The sequence below is a fragment of the Ipomoea triloba genome, chromosome 4 (genome assembly GCF_003576645.1).
Source record: "Ipomoea triloba cultivar NCNSP0323 chromosome 4, ASM357664v1".
Lineage (NCBI taxonomy): Eukaryota > Viridiplantae > Streptophyta > Magnoliopsida > Solanales > Convolvulaceae > Ipomoea > Ipomoea triloba.
In genome coordinates, this window is record NC_044919.1 from 22198371 (window position 1) to 22205856 (window position 7486).

Genomic DNA, 7486 nt, shown 5'->3' on the forward strand with positions numbered 1-7486 from the left:
TTGCATAATCTTGCTAGACCCGTGCTCCTTTAATCCACTTGGTCCTCAAGGCAACATCGAGGACGATGTTTGGTTTAAAGTGTGGAAAGGACGCACTTTGTGCTTTAAATTGTTTAATTGCTTAATTGGTCTTGTGGTTATGATGGATGGGTGTGCTTGATATTGGAGAGTGAGTCATTATCATTTTTATTATATTGTTTTTTTTTTTAAACTTTGTTATAATTAATTTGTTTTTTTTAGTCAAATTTGTATGTTTTCATATTAATTAGTCTTGTAAAATAAATGTTGGGCTTTTAGTTTTTCAGTTAATAAAAATGTTTCTACATGTTAGTTTTAGCCCAAAAATATAAAGTGTCTTGTTAACTCTAATAGTTAGTATTTGGTCATGCTTAATTCTAACTTGAGCCCAACCCATTTACTAAGTCTCCTCTCCCAAGCGTAGCAGCAAAGGCCGAAGAACATCGTAGACGAAACCAAGACTTCTGAACAGCAATTTTTCTTCGACTCGGTCTTGTGGCCGTTGCAGGCGATCCGATTCAGCGTCACCAGCAGTGTCAACGAGTCCGATTCTTGGGGAGAGAGCGAAGTTTTCGGTGAAGAAGACGGAGGTACGGTTGGGCTGGAACAGTATAAAAGAAGGCCAAAGTTCAACGTTTGAGGCATCAGTTTTTAGACCCGGACAAATTCCGGTAGCGTCGAGCGAAGTGATTATCCGGTCGGCATGGCTGAGTTCGGCGGTGAAGTCCATCTGGTGAGATAAAAATTTGGTCGGCTACAGCAATTCTCTGAAATTGGTTGGTTGCAGCTTTAATTTCTAGTAGTCTAGCAATATTCTGTTTCCTTTCCCTTGTTTTAATTTGGAGTTCGTAGCTAATAGTTCAATTCATTCCAATTGCAATTTGCCTAGTAAGTTGAGTTGTTGATTTAGTGGTTTTCGCACTGCACTTTTTGGGTTAGTCACTTACTGCTAATTACCATAGTTAGAGTTTAAGTTTTTTCGTTAATTATTTTAGTAAGGATAAATGTTGTTCTGCACGTCAAAACAATGATCACAGATGTCATTTATTGTTAATTGCTATACACCTACTGTTAGAGTTAATTTCTAGAAGGCATTAGCTATTATGATTCCTTTAATTTGTGTTGAGAATACCAAATCCTAATTCTTTCCTTTTGCTTTTAATTTGAGTTTAGTATAATTAGTAATTACCTTTTCAATTCTTTATGAGTATGAATTACAATGCTATTGTTTGATGCCTACAGTTATTCTTAATGCATTCAATTATTTATTAGTCGATATTCCTTTACTATAATGGTAGTTTATTCACGCACCTAGCATTTCTTTTCTCCTGTTAGCTGTTAATTTATTTGCAATCTTATTATCAAGGTTTTTAATTTCTTGTTTCGGTTTTCTACATATCATTTGGTTCAGTTTTCACTGTTGATATTGCTTTTAGTTTTGAACACTTTAAATTGTCAAGTTCGTTTAATTTCAAGTTTACACATTGCATATGTTAGGAACATCATGTAATAGGTTTTGATGATACCAACTGTTAAGTAGAAATCCCCGAGTCTCGACGCATAGGCAAAACGCTGTAAGTTCGACAAGTAAACCAAGAGCGAAAATACAACCGAGTAACTTTGAGCTCAACTCGGAAAATATTTAAGCTTGAGGTAAATTTGTTTGAACATCTTAGAAGTCTCGTGTATTGTAATCATATAGACAGATCAGAAGAAGGCATGGGACAACACTGGAGGAATAAGGGTCTGCGAGACATCAACTAAGTCTCGAGACATAAGCAGAGTTCGAGAGGTAGGACCTCTCGATACAGTTATCCAGTTCGAGACATAAACAGAGTTCGAGAGATAGACCTCTCGATATTTGAGTTCGAGACATCAAGCGATCAAGATATCAACCTTGGTCTCGATACACTAACAATTCTCCAACAAAGCTGAATGACGGTCATACTTAAAGTTTGGAGAAGAAGAATATCATGGAGATGGAATAATGAAGAGGTGCCGAACGTGAAGATTTCAAAATGGGCGGAAATGGATGACACGTCAGATTTCCACCACAAACGGTCAAAAGGTGCACCAATGCTGAAGTGGTCTGATTCCCTACAATCAAGGAATAATGGGAATATAAAAAGAGTAACTTTTACCAAAAGACAAAATTGGAGCATGGACTCAAGAAAAGTGAACTATGGAATATTCACTACAAGACAAAGAGGTTCAAGTTACAAGATCACCACTCCATGAAATATGCTGAAAATACGCAAGACCCATGATCAGCATGGGAGACAAATTTCAAACGGAATAATTTTCCCTCCAACGGAATTATTCCTCTACTCTCATATATAAGGACGTAAAGACACAGAAGAAAAGGGGAAAAAGAGAGAAAAATGAGTTAAAAAGAAAAGAGGTCCGAAATTCTTAAGAAGTGTCTGTCTAAAACGTTCAAGTGCAAGTGCTCAACTTGGAATATCATCCTGATATTCAAAACAGCGAGAAAACACATCTTAGTGTTTCAAGAGAGTTACAAAGCTTAAACTGTTATACATCCAGAAGGTGACCGAAGCTGCTCTACATCGAAGTTGATTCAACGATAGCTTGTGGTCAGATTGGAGTCTGTTACATTCAACTGTGACAACCAAAAACACCTTGCTTTGGATTAAGCAAGAGAGGTGGAGTAACCTGGCAGCTGTCCGAGTGAAAGAAACCTGAGGCTTGACGCGGGCTTGGTGATCAAAGGTCAAGTGCTCGAGAGGTGGAGTAGCTGGAAGCGGGGAGAAAGACCTTGGAGAGGTAGAGTAACCTGGGAGCTGTCTTGTGAAGATCCTGAGGCTTGACGCGGGCTTGGTGATCAAAGGTCAAGTGCTCGAGAGGTGGAGTAACAAGAAGCGGGGCGAAAAACCTGAGGCTTGAGGCGGGCTTCGTGATCAAAGCTCAAGCGCTCGATATTGTACTAAAAAAAGGGAAGTTTTTAGTGCAATCCTTCCAGGGAGTTTCTGGAAGAAGAGTGGACGTAGGCGGGTTGGCCGAACCACTTAAAAATCTCTCTTGCATTTACTTACTGTTTTTATCTCTCGCTAACCTCTCGATTGCACTGCATATAAACGCACTTCTCGAACTAACTCAAACTCGTGCTAACTAAAAGGGGATAACATTTCCGCTGCGCATAAAACTTTGTCTTCACCTCGTGAGGTATCGAACCTAAACATCCTAAGTTCAATACACACGAGAGGTTGAAAAGATTTGCAAAATCTTATACAAGTCTATTCCCCCCCCCCTCTAGACTTGTACCCCATCCCCTTGGGACCAACAATTGGTATCAGAGCAAGTTCTCTGATAAACCTTTGTTTATATTGCCTAGAGATCCCTCTTTGAAAAGTCTTTTGAAAATATTTTCAAAGCACGAAAAAAAAAAAAATTTTAAAATGGATAGCATGTTGTCGAGACATCTTCTCTTTGATCTTAGCAGGTTCGATGACTGGAAAACACGCATGCTTGCGTATCTATCAGCCCTCCATGATGAGATGGCCGAAGTAATAACATCTGGACCAGTCAAGATCATGATGATAAACACGACTGCTGAGCAAACCAGAGATACACCAAAGTATGTCCCCAAACCTAGGGAAGAATGGACAAGTGATGATAGGAAGAGAAACAACTTGGACAACATTGCCAAGGATATTCTCTTCAGAGCTATAGACGAAACCATCTTTCCAAAAGTAAGAAAGTGCAAAACGGCGAAAGAGGTATGGGATACTTTGATGTTGATTGGTGAAGGTGACGAACAGGAGAAGGAGAACAAGCTCACCGTGGCCATGAAGAAGTTCGAGGACTTCAAGATGAAGCCAGGGGAGAGCATCGACAGCATGGAATCTCGTTTCATGAAGCTATCAATAGAGATCAATGATCTCGAGAAGGAGATTCCACAAAAGGAGCTAAACCTGAAGGTCTTACGAGGCCTTACCAAGGAGTGGGATATGAAGGTGATCACAATGCGTGATCACAGGGATTTGAAGAACACCACAACCGACCAACTATTCAGAGATCTCAAAGCCTTCGAATTTGAGATGTTTCCAAGAGATGAGGATGTGGTGGACAGACGGAATGTGGCACTGATTGCGGACCAACCAACCACCTCCTCAAGGTCAGATTCTAATCCCACTGATTTTTTATCTGATGAACAGTTTGCTTTCTTCATAAGAAAATTCAGGAAATTTATGAAGAAGACACCGGAAAGCAATACAAGTTCACCTTCCTCCTCAAGAAGGAAAAATGAAAAATACACATCCAGAGGAATGGAGGAAGAAGATCAAGGTCTATGCTACAACTGTAGGAGACCGGGGCACTTCAAGGCTGACTGTCCTTACCCTAAGGTAAGCAAGTATCAAGGCCTAGAATGTAGGAACTCCAGGAGAAAGGAGGAACCTAAAGAGAAGCCAGCACAAAGTGGCTTCAAGGGAGATACAAAGAAACATCTGCGCAGAAAGGCGCTTGTTGCTGAGGAACTCGAGAGAACAATCGAGGAGTCCGAGACGTCGAGCTCCAGTGAAAGCAGCAGCAGCTCAGAGGATGAGAGGGGGCTCATCTGCTTATACACCGAGGAAGAAGAGAATCAATGCCTAATGGCCATTGACAATGAGGTAACCTCTACTTCCACATCTCGCTGCTCTATTTCTACCTCTCGTTGTTCTTCTTTCAGAAGTGATGAAGATCCCTTTGAGATGCTTGAAACATTTAAAAGGGATCTCGCAGTCGCTAATAGCACTCATGCCAAAATCAGGGAAGAAAACAGCAAGCTAACTGCTGAAAGAGATATGCTTAAGAACGTCTCGAAAGAGAATTCAGAGCTAACTCTCAAAGTAAGTGAGTTAGAAGCTAAAGTAATCCAACTGACTGAAGAGTGCAAAACTCGAGAGATCACCGAAAATGATCTTAGAAAGGTTATAGCATCATACTCTAATTCCTCCAAAGCTATGGAGAAAATGGTGAATGATCACAGACCTACAAGTGATAGAACCGGTCTAGGGTTCCATCGAGACCATCTCTCGAGAAATAAACAGACCAACGGTTTGGGAACTTCAAGAAATGGAGGATCTCAACCCAAACCAAATAAAGGTCATAAAGGACCAACAGAAAAGACCAGAGTAGCTATTCATAAACCGTCCCTATACACCAGAAATGGAAAGTATAGGAAAGCTACGAAGAATGGCCGGGTAAACAATATCGAGAGATCACCTTGCTATCTCTCGCAAGGCCATTCCAAGTACAAAAAGAGCTACATTCCATATAATGCGCCTCAAGGCAAATATGGAAGGTCTGAGATCCACATAGTTAGGAACTCACGGATGGAGAAAGGAAGACTCTATCCATCTAGTGAGAATTGGTCATCAAATCACAAGTTCTGGAAGAAACCTCACTTTCAGCAATTTCACATGACCAAACAGCGTATGAAAGGCATGGTGCATAAGCCGGTCGAAAAGTCTCTACCTAAGTTGATTTATGCACCAAAGAGGCCTAAAACTTTTGCTAGCATTCCTTATAATTATCAAACGTACAATGGCTACATTGCGCCTAGGCCTGGAATAATGGGCACAAGGTATAAATGGATGCCTAAACTCACTAACCCACCAGGACCCAAAGTTTGGGTACCTAAACTTGCTTAATTGCCTTGCAGGACACCAGGGACATGTGGTTCATTGACAGTGGATGTTCGAGACATATGACGGGAAATCTAACACTGCTAGAGAACATCCAACCTATCGAAGGTCCCTTGGTGACATTTGGCGACAACGAGAAGAAGGGACGCACAAAAGCTGTTGGTGAAATTCAAAAGAATGAGCTGGTTATTAAGGGAGTATCCTACGTTGAAGGGCTCAAGTTCAATCTCCTTAGTACAAGCCAGTTCTGTGACAAAGGCTACAAGGTTGTCTTCACCAAAAGCAAATGTCAGATTATGAGCGAGGAATCTCTCGAAGTCGTCTTGGAAGCAGCAAGGAAAGGAAACATGTACATAGTGGATTGGAGGTCTGCAAAACCATCCCTATGTATGCTAGCAAGGAGCAAGGAAGATTTATGCTGGGAGTGGCATAGTAAGCTTAGTCATCTGAACTTCAAGACTATCAACAAGCTTACTAAGAGGAACTTAGTGGAAGGACTGCCCAAAGTGACGTTTCGAAAGGATAAAATTTGTGAGGCATGTCAACGTTGCAAACAGATCAAATCCTCCTTCAAGAGCAAAGCCGAGACATCATCCACTAGACCATTAAGTCTTCTTCACATGGACTTATTTGGCCCAGTGGATCCACCCAGCATAAAGGGAAAGAAGTACACTCTTGTGGTAGTAGATGACTACACAAGATTCACATGGACCGTGTTCTTAACCAAGAAAAGTGAGACAAAAATTGTCCTGCCAAATCTCTTGAAGCAAGTTCAAGTTGAAAAGGATGTCTCGATACTAAAGATCCGGTCAGATCAAGGTGGAGAGTTCATAAATCAAGTAATCGAGAGCTACTGCAACGAGAACGGGATTCATCATCAACTGTCAGCTGCTCGAACGCCTCAACAGAACGGGGTTGCTGAAAGAAGGAATAGAACTCTCAAAGAAGCCGCAAGGACCATGCTCTCACAAGCCAACATATCACAAGGATTTTGGGCAGAAGCAATCAACACAGCGTGCTACACCCAAAATCGGTCCTTGATAGTAAAAGGAGTTGGAAAGACTCCATATGAGTTGTGGAATGGAAGAAAACCGAATGTAAGCCACTTCCACACATTCGGGTGCAAATGCTATATCCACAACAATGGGAAGGCTCAACGAAGAACTTTTGAAGAAAAGGCAGATGATGGAGTATTTCTAGGATACTCATCAACAAGCAAAGCATTCAGAGTCTTCAACAAGCGGAGTTTGGTGGTTGAAGAGTCCATACATGTTACCTTTGATGAAAGGGCATCGACAGATCAACCATCAAAGACAACGGAAGCAGCTGAGGAAGATCAGCCAGAGTCTATCGAGAGATCAAACTTACCTCTCGAAGACAAGCAGTCTATAGTTTGAGACGTAGCGGAACTCCAGTCAGAATCAGATGATGAAGAGTCTACCAAGAAGAAAGCTCCTGATCAAATCCAGATCATAGATGTTCAACCCACATCTCAACCTTCAACGGAAGCATCAACTGAGGAGCCACAACCCAACCTAAGATGGTTGAAGAGTCACCCTGCTGATCAAGTGATTGGAGATGTACGTGACAGAGTTCAAACCAGATCAGCATACAGAGAAAGCATGTTTGCTTGCTTTCTATCGCAAATAGAGCCTAAGGTGATCGAAGAGGCTCTATGTGATCCAGATTGGGTGCAAGCCATGCAAGAGGAACTTCATCAGTTTGAACGGAACGATGTTTGGGAACTAGTTCCGAGACCTCATCATCAGAATGTCATTGGTACAAAGTGGGTTTTCAGAAACAAGATGAATGAGGATGGA